Raw genomic sequence first — 17,549 nt, forward strand, 5'->3', positions numbered from 1 at the left:
GTCACAGGACCCGTTTGCCCTTGCTGTGTGACCTTATTCGAGTTACCTGACCTCTGTGAACCTTTCCCATTTGCTAGTATGGAAATATGACCATCCCTCCTCTCTGCCTCACAGAGTCTGGAACCTAGTTTTAGAAATCCTGTTCTCCCTCTCTCTGCCTTCCTGCGTCTGTAATGTCCTGGCCACAGTGCTGGGCTCTACAAAGACAAATGTAAAAGTCAGCCTTGGCCTTGCTCCTGACTGTGCTTACACTGCGGACCATGGCTGATTCAGTGATGTCACTGACATCTACAGGGTCTGACACACAAAGTGTGTTCAGTAACTCAATAAATGTCGGTAGCGCCACAGGCATTAGTCCTGAAAGGCGGATATGGTCATTTCCATTATGAGCCACAAAGTCAGACTGCCTGATGGCCCCTTATGGCAATGAGGCCTTGGACACATTACCTAACCTGTTTTTGTTTCAATCTGCTTACCATCATCATCATCATCATAGTACCTGCCTCCTTGGCTTGTGAGGTTTAAACAAACATAGAAGGGGTCTTCAGAAAGTTCATGGAAAATGTGTATTATATAAAAACTATGCATGGATTTCAACATGTATTTTGATTCAAAGTAAACCCGTCTTTGCGTTCCATTTTCCATGAACTTTTTGCAGTGCTGTCATACTATGGCTCATCATGATGATCTGTAAATGTCAGCCACTATAATCCTTCTTACCGTTAGTGCAAGTGAACAGTGGTTAAGTAGCCAGCTTAGGTCGAAGAACCGGTAAGGGGCTAAGTAAGAGTTTGAAGCCAAAGCTGATTCCAAGTCCCTGTTCTTTACACTAAATGTGCTGTTAGTGTGTGTTTATGTGTAATTCCATGTTATATTATTCATTCAGTCAGTGCTTATTGAGTAAATGGCTGAACCATCATTTATTGTTTTTTTTTTTTTTCCCTTTGGAAAAGAAAATGTTCTTTTTAATAAATAAGTACACTTGAGCTTTCAGATGCCAACCTATTTTCAAATTGCCAGCAGCCAGGTAATAGAATCTGACATTTTCACTTTCACCAGTAGATGGCAGGAGGAAAAAACAATCACCCCCAAATGGAAAAGAGTTCATTCTGGGCAGCAGGATGAGTAGTGAGCGTGACTGGGGCACAGAGGCAGGGTGTGGGGCTCTTTGGTGTGTGGCCCAAGGTGACCAAGGGCTCATGGGCAGGTGGCTATGAGAAGCACCTACAGGTGTTTGAAGAGTGCCTGCCTTCAAGAAGGATAAGTGAGTTGACTCAGAAGATGGCAACTGGGTGAACAAAGTAAACCGAAGTCCAGACCCGGTAAGAAGAAAAAGCTGCATGGCACTGTTTTGTCCACTTCCGTGTCCCAGCCAGTGTTCTTGGCTCCCCAGGTGACGAGCAGCTATGTTCTTTTCCAAAGCCTGTCCTTCCCTCCTGGAATGTTTGGTCATTTGCCCTCTGTCCCCTACCCCAGCCTGTGACTTAGGAATATTGGTATTCCCCATGCCTACCATGCTAAGGATTTGTATTTATGAATGTAAATTGCCCGGAGTCATTAGTCCCTTAGGCTTGTTCCAAAGCCCTCACCCCTTCATCAGATAAGCTTGGTGCTGGGTAGCTGATGAGCCACTTACTCATTCCTTTTGTTCTAAAGACATGTCCTTCAGGTCAAACTGATGGATAATCGTCCTTCTGTGTCCAAAGGAGTAGTAGTAGTAATCAGGCCTGGTGGTTGGAAATACTGGGCTCACTGACTTGGGGGCTGGCTGAGCATTCCTGTAGGGACAAGAGTCCATTGCTGACTCATGCTTAGTACTCCATGTCTTTAGCACTCTCTAACCCAGGCTATTCAGTGCAGTGCCAACCTCAAACCAATAGCCTGTTGTGTTTCCTGATGGGTCAGGAGAGTGGGGACTGTCCCTGGTTTCTTATTTGGTGTACTTTTTGTGCATTGTAGTGACTGCTTATTTGTTTTTAAAGAGTGAGTCTTTGCAAGAAGGCTGGGGTGAGCCTGCTGTGTACACAGCATTGGCTTTTGCTGCCTCGCACATGGACTGGAGGCAACAGAAAACTTGTTTGTGGTATTTAAAAACCACAACCTAGTCATTCGTTATTTGGTGTCTTCCATGACTTCTAAATTCACCCAAGGTGGAGTTGTAGGGTGAGCTTATGTTGACAAAATGAAGTAAAAATGTGGCTCTGTTTCTATTTGGTTGTGGTGGATTTCGAGGGACTGGGGTCAAGAAGGAAGTGGAGCAAATTTCCTCCCCTTCATGGTTTTGTGTTGGCACCAAGTCTGTAGAAATAAATAAAGTTGACATTTGGCCACTGCCTCACACGAAGTCAGAATTTTTGGATTGAGAGAATCTTTTGATCAGCCAAAATCTGTTTATTTCTTCTTTGGAAACTTAAAGGAAACATTCATATGTGTATAAATTTCTATAAGTGTTATAATGTACCCACAGGCTCATACTAGGGGTGGGAATTTAGGAGAGTAGTTAAGACACCTGTGTCACACGTTGGCATGGATGCCAGGGCTCTGGCTCAAGTGTCTAACTCCAGCTTCCTGTCCATGCTCAATCGATGATGGCTCAAGTACGTGGGTCCCTGCCACCATGTCTTAGACCTGGGCATTTGGAGAGTGAATCAGTGGATAGGAAATGTCTATCTGTGTCTCAAGTAGAACAAATGAAAAACCTGAGGGGAAAAAAAAAAAAGAGACACTAAAGCAGATTCTTCTTATTAAAAAATGTTGTAGTGGTTTTTTGTTTTGTTTTGTTTTTTGACAGGTAGAGTTAATATCAGTGAGAGAGAGAGAGAGAGAGGTCTTCCTTCCACTGGTTCACTCCCCAAATGGCCACTACAGCCAGTGCTATGCCGATCCGAAGCCAGGAGCCAGGTGCTTCTTCCTGGTCCCCAACGTGGGTGCAGGGCCCAAGCACTTGAGCCATTCTCCACTGCCCTCCCAGGCCATAGCAGAGAGCTGGACTGGAAGAGGAGCAGCTGGGACTAGAACCTGGCACCTATATGGGATGCCGACCTCACAGGGGGAGGGTTAACCAAGTGAGCCACGGTGCCAGCTCCTGTAGTGGGGTTTAGTTCATAATTCATATTTTTTGGGGAAAAATGCCTGATCTTCAGGACTACTTTTTTTTGGAAGGCAGAATAACAGAGAAAGAGAGAGAGAGATGCCTTCCATCCTCTCATTCATTTCCCAGATGTCTGCAACAGCCAGGTTGGGGTCAGGCTGAAGCCTGGAGCCAGGAGTTCCATCCTGGTCTCCCACGAGGGTGGCAGGAGTCCAAGCATTTGGGCCCATTCCACTGGTCTCCCAGGCCCAGTAGCTGGATCAGGGAGTTAGATCAGAAGCAGAGCAGCTGGGACTCAAACCGGTGCGCATACAGGATGCCAGTGTTGCAGGTAGTTGTTGAACCGTTGTTCCACAACACCGGCCCCCCAGCGCTAGCATCTTGAGACTGAAATCTATTTTTGAGAAGAGAGGTGGGAGACTTATTAAGGACAAAAATATGCTGTAGCTCACTCAGGTTAGCCTAATTTTCCTAACACATGCTGGTGTTGCCCCTAACCAAGTTCTAGAAGTTACCACAGGAGGAATGTACGTAAGACACTTCTTACCTTAGCCCTTCCATGACTTTGTCTTGGGATACTCAAGTTAATGCCTAGATCACCAAGGGCAGCCCTGAGGGAGACAGAAGACTACACAAAGACAAGGTCCTGGCCAAGAGGGTTGTGTGGGAATAGAAGCAGAGCTGCCCAGCTGGGCGGGGTCAGGGAGAGAGGAAAGGGGAGCGGTGCTCCGGTGAGATTTACAGCCTGGACGTCAACTTCGGAGATTATGGTGCCCAGCTGCGGGGTAGTCATTTCCTGCCTGGTCCCAACGCTCTGCAAGTTCCCTGAGTTACTCACCGGCCAGTGGCTTGTGGCCAGGGCTCGTCTTCCGCCCTGTGACACAGAGGAGCCGTTTCCAAGTGGGGCACAGGCATCCAGGGACAAGAGGTTGTATGACAATCTGCTGGGGTGTGTAGGGAAGGCCCTAGAACTTTCAGTTTTTAACATTCATCTCTGTGTTTTTATGTTTCACTAAGTACACAAAGTACTGCTGTAGCAACAATTTATAATGCATATATATTACCCCTCTAGATCTGTGGGAAAGTGCTTTCAGGACCTCTACAGACATCAAAATCTACAGAGGCTAGCTTTTTTTTTTCTGGGTATATTTGAAAAGAGGAATTTTTATATGTCTCTTTTTAAATTTTTTGAAGGTTTTTAGTTAATGAATACAAATTTTCATATGTACAGCTTTTAGGGATATAGTGTTTCTATAGGCACTTGGTCTTATTTATGTGATCCCTTTGACTTATGGTCCTATCTATATGATCAATTCCATACTTAATACGATCACTTTATCACATAAGATGGGATTAGTGCCACCCAGCTAAATGGAATTTGGAATCCCATCGAAAGTTTTTAGCTTCACCCTTAGGAGTAAGTCTGTGGGAATGTGTGCTGATCTGTACAGCTCCTCCCTCTCTCATTCCCACTCTTATTTTTAACTGGGATCTATTTTCTATTGCCTTAATACATCTATGATTAATTTTATGTTAAGTAAGGAGTTCAACCACTGGTATTAAGTAGAGAGGAAAAAAGAATTAAAAAATGCAAAATAAACTGTTCCTCAACAGTCAAGACAAAGGCTGTTCAAATATTTGCTTCTCATAGTGTCAGTTTCACTTCTACAGGTTTCCTTTTAGGTGCTCTGTTAATTGTCACAGATCAGGGAGAACATATGATATTTTTTCCTTTGGCTTATTTCACTAAGTATGATATTTTCCAGATTCATCCATTTAGCTGTAAGTGACCGGATTTCGTATTTTTTTTAACTGCTGTGTAGTATTCCATAGAGTACATATCCCATAGTTTCTTTTTCTTTCTTTCTTTTTCTTTCTTTCTTTCTTTCTTTCTTTCTTTCTTTCTTTCTTTCTTTCTTTCTTTTTTTTTTTTTTTTTGACAGGCAGAGTGGACAATGAGAGAGAGAGACAGAGAGAAAGGTCTTCCTTTGCCGTTGGTTCACCCTCCAATGGCCGCTGCGGCCGGCGCACTGCAGCCAGCGCACCGCGCTGATCCGATGGCAGGAGCCAGGTACTTATCCTGGTCTCCCATGGGGTGCAGGGCCCAAGGACTTGGGCCATCCTCCACTGCACTCCCTGGCCACAGCAGAGAGCTGGCCTGGAAGAGGGGCAACTGGGACAGAATCCAGCGCCCCAACCGGTACTAGAACTTGGTGTGCCGGTGCCGCAAGGCGGAGGATTAGCCTAGTGAGCCGCGGCGCTGGCCTCCCATAGTTTCTTTATCCAGTCTTCCACTGATGGGCATTTAGGTTGATTCCATGTCTTGGCTATTGTGAATTGAGTTGCAATAAACATGGAGGTGCACACAGCTCTTTTATTTGCTGATTTCATTTCCTTTGTGTAAATTCCGAGGAGTGGGATGGTTGGGTCCTGTGGTAGGGCCATATTCAGATTTCTGAGGTATCTCCAAACTGTCCTCCATAGTGACTTTACCAGTTTGCATTCCCACCAACAGTGGATTAGGGTACCTTTTCCCCACATCTCGCCAGCATTTGTTGTTTGTTGATTTCTGTATGAGAGCCATTCTAACTGGGGGGAGGTGAAACCCTATCGTGGTTGTGATTTGTATCTCCCTGATAGCTACTGATCCTGAGCATTTTTTTCATGTGCCTGTAGGCCATTTGGATTTCCTTTTTGAGAAATGTCTATTTAAGTCCTTTGCCCACTTCTTGACTGGGTTGTTTGCTATTTTTGAGTTTTTTGATTGCCTTATATATTCTGGTTATTAATCCTTTATCAGTTGCATGGTTTGCAAATAATGTCCCTGCTTCTGTTGGTTGCCTCTTTACTTTCCTGTTTGTTTTGCTGTACAGAAGCTTCTCAATTTGATGTAATCCCACTTGATAATCTTGGTTTTTATTGTCTGTGCCTCTGGGGTTTTTTCCAGGAACTCTATGCTTAGGCTGATGTCTTGCAGGGTTTCCCCAGTGCTCTCTAGTAATTTGATGGTATTGGGTCGTAGATTTAGGTCTTTAATCCATTTTGAATGGATTTTTGTGTAAGGTGTAAGGTAGGGGTCTTGCTTCATATTTCTGGACGTGGAAATCCAGTTTGGGGGGCTAAATTTTTGTTTATTTAGGAGGCCAGGAGAGAGAAGGGGAGCACTCCCATCCACTGGTTCACTCTCCCCAGTGCTGCAGTGGCTGGGGCTGGCCTGAGGTCAAAGCCGGCAGCTGGGAACTCAATCCAGCTCTTTCACATGGGTGGCAGCAACCCAACTTCTTCAGCCATCATCACTACCTTCCAGAGTCTTCATTAGCAGGAAGCTGGAGTTAGGAGCTGAAGGTGGGTAATGAACTCAGGTGCTCTGGTGTGGTGCACAGAAGTATTAGCTGCTGGCTGAATACCTGCCCCATCTCAGATACTTTAAATCATCTCTAGGTTACTTATACCTAATACAATGTAAATGCTGTCTAAATGGTTGTCATACTGTATTGTTTAGGAAATAATAAAAAAAGTCTATATGTATTCAGTACAGATGCAGTGTTTTTCCCCAAATATTTTCCTTCTTTGGTTGGTTGTGTTCATGGATGCTGAACCTGCAGACGCCAATTATGTACAAATATGAAGGCATGTTGAAAATATTGTGTTGAAGTGGTTTTTCCACTTGTTGAAGCCTTGATTTAGTGGAGGATTACACTTGCGATTATAAATTAAAAGTATGTCATTGCAAGAATTAAAGGAAAAATAAGAAAGGAAGGAGGAGGGAGGGTGCTAATTAAGGAAGGAAGGAGGTTAGATGGGAAGTATCCTTATGTTCTTAAAACTATATATGAAATTTGTTCCCTTCATAGAAATTTAAAAAGTATTACATTGAGTAGAGGTGTACTATCAAGAAAGTTTGGGACTACAGCCCTAGTGAACTGTTCTGAAAGCAGTTCTTTGAAAGCATTATTTATGTTTCATTCTGAAATTAATTTGCAAATGAAATGCCAATGCAGTCTTCTATTTTTAAAATTACAGGTTATTGGAAATGAGTGGGGCCTCCACAGATGGAGGGGATTCAAACCAGGGATTATTCTCCAGACCCTTAAGTTCACTGGAGGTAGGTCAACTGTTTTCTCTATTTCTAGAGCCTAATAGAAATCTTCTGTTTACCCAAAATGAGACCACATAGGCCATCTTCAAGGCCAAGTACTTGGTACTGTGTAGAAGTATTAGGAACCTGGAGCAGTCTGCTCATGCTGATCAGAAGACGTGGCTAATAGTTACAGGAACTAAGAACTGAACTCAGGTAGTCCTATATGGGATATGGGCATCTTAACTGTTAGGCCAAATACTTGGTCCTGGTGCAGAAATTTCTGAAATCCATGCATAGTTTTTTTTCATAATATGCATTCTCCATGAACTGTGTGAGTACATGGAAATATCTTTCATGTTCACAGATTTCAAAATTTTTTGCACCAAAATAAATTTAATTTTTCCACAAACTTTTCAAAGTACCATTGTATATGTATATGATTTTTATAATATTAGAGATCAAAGTCAATAATCATATCATTAGATGAATTTCAGTTGAGCTGTATTGAGGCCAATTATTCACAAAATAATTAATTAACTCATTCAGAATGCCTACTGTGTGTCAGGAGCTGTGCTAACCATTGAGGTTATCAAAATCTGTTGGCTGCCAGCTGCTAAATTTAGTTAGGATTGGTTGCAAGACAGGTGTAGCCTTGCTCTTGCTACCTGTCCCCTAGCTATGACATCAAGATGTAAGGGAAGTCACCCAGATCCATATTTCTAGTAAGATTATCACCCTTAACTGCAAAGCCATAATTCTATCTGCTTCAAAAGTCTTGAGTCTCCCAAGAGACCTCTTTTGGCAAGGAGGCTGTAATTAGAAGTGATTAACCATTTTCTCCTCAGAGACCATTAGGATTAATCCTAGTATGCCATGTAGCATTGCTTACTTCATATATGCTTATTTTAATATTCATGAAATAACTCCCAAAGACTACACAAGAAATTGATAGCAGCCGACATCAATAACCTCCAGGGATGGAAAAATGGTGTTTGAGGGAACTAAGAGATGAAAATCACTCACCATCTATACCTTTAATGAACTTTTGAGTTTTGAACAATGCAAATACATTTACCTACCTACCATCCCCAAAATAACTCTAAAAAATATAAATAAAGTGTATAAAGAAATTATTGAGTGGATTTCCTAACTTGACCCTGAGGTGGGGACTGTGGGGGTATATAAACAAGTCGATAATAACAGTGTCTACCCATAAGGGGATTACAGCCTAGTGGGAGTGAAAGATACACATACAAATGACTATAACGTAACTGATGCAATGATAATTGCTAGCTATATGGAAGAGGGATGAAAAATGATAGACACCATTGTCTCACAGATGCCTTATTATGTAGTGATATGGCCCATTTCCTAATGGTTTGGGACATATACACGTTTGTTGATTAGCAGATTTAGGATCCGAGGTGACCTTGGCCCTGTTGCAGACACCTCCTTCCTTGTCCTGCCATCCATCCTATCTCCGCTTCACCCTTTTTGATCTGGGAATTGTTTTGGAGTTGAGATGCTTTTGTTTCTTCTTTCATTCTATATCTGTATATATATATAAATGAACAGTTTGCTGAAATATTACTTATGTAGCATAAAATCCATCCATTGTAATTGTTCAGTTCAATGACTTTTAACACATTTGTGCAACTATCACCATAACCCAGTTTTAGAACCCTGCCATCAGAACATTTCGTCAGCTTTCTGTCCTAATTGTTTTGCCTTTTCTTGTATGATATTTTCAACTCAGGTCTTCTGGTACAGGACATCCCTTTTCACCACACCTTGTAAATCTGAGACAGGTTTGGTTGGTATTGAAGGGGAGCCTGGGATTTGCCACCAGGTTAAATGGCACATGACTCTCTCGCCTCCCTTTGGGAGACTTAACTTAAGTCAATGTTAACAATACTCTTTTATCTTCTCCTCCAGTTCTCTGTCAAATTAATCTGGGGAGGCTTGACTCTGTGTCCTTTTCATCCTTTGATTTTGAAAAATACTAAGACCTGTAGGACAAGCCATAAAATGAGACTAGATCCTCCAAGGGAGAAGGGAGAAGCAATATATATGCAGCGATGCTATGATAAGTCTTTCTAACTCAACGTCTATCAGATGCCCAAACGCCACAACTATTGTACAAAGCCCAGCGTGAAATGCAGTCACTAGTGACAGGGGAAGCTTTGGGAATGCCCAGGTCTGGGAAGCCCAGATGCCTGGCACAGAACCCTGCTGGCCTCATCCCCACAGCTGTGAGGGGGTTGATAGAGATGGTTATGTGTGCTGCTCTGTGCCAGGCAGGTGTAGATTGCTGATGAGGGCCCCTTTCACACTTCCTGTTTTTCAAATTAGGAGACAGCAGATGGACAATTCAGGTGATTTGACTTTAAACCTCTGCTAGGTGGAGTGGAACACAGTGTAATGTGGGCAGGCAGTGCTTCCTGGGGCACAGGCCTAATATAGAGGGCACCTTGAAAGAACAGGAACGAGGCCAAGGATATACCACTCAAACCCAAGGGTGATGGCGGAATCCAAGGTACTCTCAATGGCTTCAGTGACAGGAAGCTACATGGGGGCCCAAGGGGCCGGCAGCTCTATGTACTGCTGTTCCTCTTCTGACCTCACATTGTGGGTAATAGGAGGCTACTCAAGAAATTTCAAGGAAATGGAATTAAAAGATAAGTTTATAAATCCTTAGTTTTTTCATAATATGCATTTTCCTAAACTTTTTGGAGATCCTTCACATGCCTGGGTTTCAAAAATTTAACTCCCAAATGAACTCATTTTTAAAATTTTATTTATTTATTTTCATGTATTTGAAAGGCAGAGAGACAGAGTTCCCATCTGCTGGTTCACTCCCCAAATGCCTGCAATGGCTGGGGCTGGGCCAGGTGGAAGCTGGGAGCCAGAAATTCAGTCCAGGTTTCCCGTGAAAGTGGCAAAGATCCAACTGCATCAGCCACCACCTGCTGCCTCCCAGGGTTCATGTTAGCAGGAAGTTGCAAGCAAAAGTGGAGCTGAGATGTGAACCTAGGCACTCTGAAGTGGGATGTGGGTGTCTAAAGCAGGGTCTTGCCCACGCTGCCAAATGCCCACCCCTAAACCAGTCTTTTAATTCCATTTCTCATGAACCTTTTGAAGTATCCTCATAATTATACCACTTTGCCCAGTGTTACTGTGAGGACTGAAAGTGTAACTCTTGTGCGAACAGACACTCAGTAAATGGTGGTGGTGGTGATGACGACCATGGCGGCAGTGATGAGTTCTGTTCCGCATTCTGAGAAGTGTCTAAGTGCACATGTGCTGCTTCTCTTTGGAGTACTCAACCCGGAGGTCCAATGTTCATGATCCAAACTTACATCCCTTCTCTGACCTCTTTTCACGTGCTCACATCATTCTCTCAGCTTCTGATGCTGCTGCAAAATACATGTATGTGCATACAGAACAAGCCAATCAGGTAACAAATATGTTAAACAATGAGCGATCTCATAGAGTTTGCCTTTAAGAAGCTCTCCTAATAGGAGAGCTCCAATTAAGTACACAATTAAGGGATAATTCAAGAAAATTGAAATGGAGTGCTGATTATTTGGCATAAGTAATTAAAGACTGAATCAAGAGAGAAAATAATGGTTAAGATGTAATTATAAAATAATAACAGCTAATACAGTATTTCTGAGCCTGTGCTGTGTGTCAAATGCTTTCAGAGTGCTGGTTTTTTTTTGTGTGTGTGTGATTTATTTAATTTAATTGGCACAGAAATTCTCTAAGTAGCTATGATAAGCATTTTCCTTTCCACAAGCAAAAGTTAAAGCCCAGACCAGTAGCTTTCTCAAGGTCACACAGCTGGTAAATTGTGAAAAAAGGGACACAGACCATAAGAGCAAATAAGCTAAGGGGAGGCAGTTCACATCAGCCTAAGGAGAGGTTGGCCACAAATTCTGATTTTTATTCAGAGCTCCCCACCAGGTAAAACAAAACTTGTCATGTTATCTCCCCTCAAAGACAAACCACCAACCAATTCACCATGTACTCGTTTGTGTCTTCCCCTTGAATAAAGAGAGAGCTTAGCATGGCCCACAAGGCTCTGCGTGGTACCACTGACCTCTGCAGCTCCTGTCTCACCTGCCTTCTCTCCCTCACTGGCCTGACCTCTGACTGCCGCAAGGTTTTGCACATCATACTTTGCTTACTTCTTCTGCAATTCTGCACCCTTCTCCCAGACCACCTCTACCTATCCCTCAGACCCCTGCTCAAGCATACCCCTCAGCAAAACCTTGCCTGAGTTCCCTGCCTAGGTCCAATCCTCCTATCAGAGGTACTCCTATCACACACACTCTCCCTACTCTCACACTTGTCACAGTATTGTATCCATCTAGGTATTTGTTTGCTATCACTTTCTCTCTAGATTATAAGCCCTATGAAGACTGAGAATCTGTTTTTATATATCACTGTATTTGAGCACCAAGCAAAGTGCCAACCACCAAATAGACACTCAGTGGATATTTGTGGAATGAATTGGAGAATTAGTGAAAAAGACCCCACAGGGGGTTTAGGACATGGAGAGGCCGAAAATTAGGAAAGGTTGGGGAGGTGAGAAGAAGCACTTAAGGGAGGGAGACAAATAAGGCAAAGCATAAGTGATCTTTCTGTAGAAATGAGCTGAGAACAAGCAAACAAAACCCCAGCATGGCAGTTCCCAGACCCACAGAAGTATTACCTGTGCCTGCTGGACTGGTTCACTTACCTTACACTTTTGGAATTACCCTCATTCCAAGAGTGTCTCCAAATACAGAAAACTCCTCCCTAAATTATACCTCTCCTCTTACCACTTCTTTTTTGTTAGGTACATTTCTTTTTTTTTTAATTTATTTTTTATTTTTTATTTTTTTGACAGGCAGAGTGGACAGTGAGAGAGAGAGAGACAGAGAGAAAGGTCTTCCTTAGACGTTGGTTCACCCTCCAACGGCCGCTGCGGCCGGCGCGCTGCGACCGGTGCACTGCGCTGATCTGAAGGCAGGAGCCAGGTACTTATCCTGGTCTCCCATGGGGTGCAGGGCCCAAGCACTTGGGCCATCCTCCACTGCACTCCCAGACCACAGCAGAGAGCTGGCCTGGAAGAGGGGCAACCGGGACAGAATCCAGTGCCCTGACCGGGACTAGAACCCGGTGTGCTGGCACCGCAAGGCGGAGGATTAGCCTAGTGAGCCGTGGCGCCGGCAGACCAGGATTCCTCTTACCATTTCTGAGAAGCATAGATGACTCCTCAACCAAGGTGTGGAAGCTGGTTCAGCCTCTACAGTGTTCTAGTGCTGCAGTTTTCCCATTGCTCAGTGGATCCTTAGCTGGGTGGTGAGTGTTACATGTGGCTTATTCATGCTTAGAGGAAATGGAAGAAGAATCTGGGGGCTGGCATTGTGGCGTAGTAAGTTAAATCTCTGCCTATGGCACCAGCACCCTCTATGGGTGCTGGTACAAGTTCCAAGTCCCAGTTGCTCTACTTTTGATCCAGCTCCCTGCTAATGTGCCTGGGAAAGCAATGGAATATGGCCCAACATGGGAAACACTTGGGAAACCAGGGTTTCTGCACCCACATGGGAAACCAGGATGAAGTTCTAAGCTCCTAGCTTTAGCCTCATGGATAGATCTCTGCTTATTTCTCCCTCTCTTCTCTCTGTAACTCTGCCTTTCAAATAAATAAAATAAAAATCTTTAAAAAAAAATAGAGAACACCAATATTGAGCAAAGGCCCACCTAATCCAGGATGACTTAATCACACCTTGATTACATTTGCAAGGACTGACAGCCTTTATCTGCGAAGTCTACATTTGTGGATTTAACCCACTGGGGGACGGAAATACTGGAAAAAAAATTCCATCTGTACTAAACATGTGCACACTTGTTTTCTTATCATTATTCCCTAAGCAATCCAGCACAGCAACTAAATTTACACTGCATTTACAGTTAGGTAACACACATAGTCTAGTGAAGTACACAAGAGGATTTGTGCAAGTACTATGCAAATACTACATCATTTTGTATAAGGGCTTGAACATCCTCAGGTTTTGTATCCATAGGGAGTCCTGGAACCCACCTTCAGACATGGAAGGGCTAATGAATTCCTAAATAAAGTCCCACTCAAATGCACTGGAGAATTGAGATGAGAACACTTTTGGAGAGGTGCAATCATTCTACCCACAACAGGACACCAGATTGTTCTTTTTTTTTTTTTTTTTTTAAGATATACTTATTTATTTGAGAGGCAGAATTAGAGACAGAGAGAAGGAGAGACACATACACACACATACAGAGAGAGAGGTCTTCCATTTGCCGATTTACTTCCCACATTGCCTTAACTGCCAGAGCTGGGCCAGAAACTAGGACTCAAACTGGTGCCCATGTGGGATACCAGCATTGAAGAATGTGGCTTTATTCACTATGCCACAACACTGGCCCCTGACTGGTATCCTCTTAAGAGAGAAATTTGGCCATAGATTAAGACACACAAGGAGAAAGCCAGGCGATGATGGAGGTAGAGACTAGTGTAGTGCACCTACAAGCTGACCACCTGCGAGACTTGTGGTGAAGACCTGGAACTAGGAAGAAGCTGGGGAGATGCTCCCCAGAGCCTTCAGAGAGCAGAGACCTGCCGACTCCTTGATTTCTGGCTTCTAACCTCCAGATTTGGAGAGAAGAAATCTCTGTTATTTTAAGTCATCCTGATTTCAGTAATTTGATAAGGCAAGCTAATCCAGGAAGTTAATCCACATTCCCTGAAGGCAAAACCATCCCCAGATCTTGTTATGAAAAGCCAGTTAGGATACAAACAAGGAGACTCAAACTCATTTCACCAAGGTTCTGTGGAATAGAGCAAGCTGAAACTTAAGTTTGCTTAAATAGCTTAAATTGCTTAAATAACTTAAGTAGCAGATACCCTTGAGTCTACAGCCATTGTGAGCTGCATCACTGCATACAGATATTCACACAGTGTGATTAAATAAGGGGCAGGCATGGTGGTACAGTAGGTTAAGCCTACTTGGGATGCTGGCATCCTGTGTTGGAGTACCCGTTTGAGTCCTGGCTCCTCTGCTTCCCATCCAGCTTCCTGCTAATCCATCCTGGGAGGCAGCAGATGATGCATCAAGTACTTGGGCCCCTGCCACCCACATGGGAAGCCCAGGTGGAAGTCTGAGCACCTGGTTTCAGCCTGGCACAGCACTGGCAGTTGTGGGCATGTGGGGAGTATACCAATGGATGGAAGATCTCTCTCTTTCTCTTACTTAGCCTTTCATGTAGACCAAAATTAATAAATATTGTTTTAAAAATTAACTAATAATTACTCAGGGAGAAGTAGGTTGAGATTTTTCTCTCATTTGTTAAAGCACATAGGTAGCATAAGTGACGACAAAATCACATGAAATCACCAAGGAAAACTAGGACATTTGGGAACTGTCTTTAGACTTCAATGTTGTTGCCAGGGCAGATTTGGGCAGCTAAACCCATGCCCACTTCTTTATACCATGGTGAGAGTCAGAACTCTGATAAAGAGAATAATTTTCATTTTGCTTTTTAGAGTAGCAGGGAAAAGAGTACATGCTTGTTCTTGTGTCTATATAGGAAATTCTTAATTTATTTTTCTTTCATATAGCTGTGCTAATTATCAATTTGTGACCCATCCGCTCCAAATTCACCCTTTCATACTTGCTGCATGATAAAGCACTGACTTTGGTGACCGTGGTGTTAAATGATGGCTCTAGTGGGCAAAGGAGGAATGTTTCAGGCATTGCTTCCTGATTCCCATGTGTTGTGCACTGAACAGAACTTGGCTTCCAAACTCATGCAGATGTTTAAACTCTGAAGTTAATGTGAAAGGTTGACAGGTTAAGCGTGGAGACTTGGTCTAATTACGGTGTCTGGAGGTGGGTCTGGTAGGAGGCCTTTAGGTCACGGGGGCCTTCCCCTCAGAAAGTGGTTCTCATGAAAGAGTCGGTTATTATTTCAGCTGCGCTCAGCCTAGATTTTTTCTCGGCTTCCTGGCTCACCATCTGATGGTTCTTCCATACCTGCTCTGCCACGGCCAACCTCCACTAGACACCAGACTAATGGGGCTGCCTAGTCCTAAACTGTGAACCTCCAAACTGTAAGGTGCCCAAATAAGCCTTTTCCTTTTCAGGAAGGTCCTTCACCTATTTTAGTTAAAGTAATGAAAAGCCCAGGTGTTTTTTGGTTTTTCTTGCTCTTTCTTCATGAGTGGTCAGGAGTACAGGCCTATGAGGACATCTAATGGTAGTATGACCGCAGCGTGTACACCAGATAGTCAGTCTTTTAATGACCCAACCCCCTCATTCCCAGTGACCAACTTCCTATGGTTTTCCTTATAGATATGCGGGAAGCTCTAAGCCATGCATCCATAGTGGTGCCCTAAATTCCTTCTGCACACCTGCCTGAACTACACCCTGGTCATCTACACCTTGGAGGACTGTTTCTTGGTTGCCCAGAGATTGTGGACTGTGCCTGGCCTGGGCAGCCCGCTTCTCTGCCATCCAGTATGCTGCAGCCACGTCTCCAGTGAGAGCTGACACCAGGCTCAGAGAGGGGGCCTCCCTCCAAGTTTACCTCTCCTTGATTATTCTCCCTTAGCTTTTAGAGTTATTTTTAACATTTTATTGTTTTGTTCCTATCAGAGCTTCATAAGATTTTGTACCAGACATCCACCGCCTAGAATACTGCTTTTTGATTTTACCTGGACTAATGCAGTTGTAGTTACTCTTTGACAAGAAGCAAAAATGCAGGGACTTCTTTTCTTACAAGACAGGGTCTTTGAACAAGTCTTTTGACGTCTGTTCGAATTTCCCTGATTGAAATCCATGAAGTGCAAGTGTTCATTAATGGTCTTGGGATCTGCCTGAGTGGCCCTCACCCTGCCCCAGATGCTGCAGTTGTCTCAGCTGTCTTTCCTCTGCAGCTTATCTGAACTCTCAAAGATTATGCACATACTCATGTGGCCGTTGAAAGACAAATTTTTATGGCAGTGAGAGTCTTCTCTGTGACTGGTAAGTTAAGGCATGCTAATCCTAAGAAAGATCATCTCTGTGTTTGTGTGACAGGTAACGTAAGGTGTAGCACATGGGAGGATAGTTTTAATCAGCTTGCTTGCTGATTATGAGAAGTAAATGAGATACTATAGATAAAATGCTCAACTTAACTGTGAGACATTGTGTGTGCTCAGTCATTGTGAGTTTTCTATTCACTCATTCATTTATCTATCTCAAACTCATTAATCAGCTACCATATATAAGGTGCTATTATTGGCACAGGGTATAAGGATGCTCTCAAAGAAGGAAGGAAACCTGGTCAGTCCCCTGTTTAGTAGTCAAAGTGTGAGAGACAGTCTCCCTCTGGGTTCTTTCCAGAGATATACACTTTAAAGTAAATGGAGTGCAAGTAATGATTTAGTAGTAAAATTTGTAACATTGAGATAATCACGTTTTCCAGTGTTAATTTTGGTGTGAGCTTTGAAAAGCCCAGGTTATTATTGTTGTTGATATAGATACCTTTTCTATAATTAGTTATGAGTATATTTTATAATTAGTTGTGAGTGTATTTAGTCACATTTGATATGTATCACCACATAGTAGGCTCTATGATAAATATTACGAATCAGTATGTAATTTAATCCTTACAGCTGTCTTTTAAAGTAAGCATTATTGTCTCCATTTTATAGATTATGAAGAGAGATTGAGAAAATTTTCTTTAGTCACTTGACAAACAAATTGAGGATCAGGTGTCAAATACAACTCCATATAACTCAAAAGTTCATGCTCTAAAATTTTTTAAAAAAGTTTTTAATTGAAAAGCAGAGAGACACAAAAAAATTCTAGAGACAGAGGTAGATAGATAGATAGATCAATTGATCATCCATATGCTTGTTCACGCCCCAAATGGCTGCAACAGCCAGGCTTGGCCAGATGGAAACCGGGTGCCCAGAACTTATTATGGGTCTCCATCTGAGTGACAGGGACCCAAGTACTTGGACCTTCACCTGCTGTCTCCACAGGGTGTATATAAACAGGAAACTAGAACTGGAAGTGGAGCTAGGACTCAAAACCAGGAACTCTGATATGCGACATGGTTTTCCAAGTGGCATCTTTTATTTTATTTTATTTTATTTTATTTTATTTTATTTTATTTTTTGACAGGCAGAGTGGACAGTGAGAGAGAGAGACAGAGAGAAAGGTCTTCCTTTTGCAGTTGGTTCACCCTCCAATGGCTGCCGTGGCCAGCGCGCTGCGGCCGGTGCATTGCACTGATCCGAAGCCAGGAGCCAGGTGCTTCTCCTGGTCTCCCATGTGGGTGCAGGGCCCAAGCACTTGGGCCATC

The sequence above is a fragment of the Oryctolagus cuniculus genome, chromosome 9, assembly GCF_051225735.1.
Source record: "Oryctolagus cuniculus isolate XC-2025 breed Fujian yellow rabbit chromosome 9, ASM5122573v1, whole genome shotgun sequence".
NCBI lineage: Eukaryota > Metazoa > Chordata > Mammalia > Lagomorpha > Leporidae > Oryctolagus > Oryctolagus cuniculus.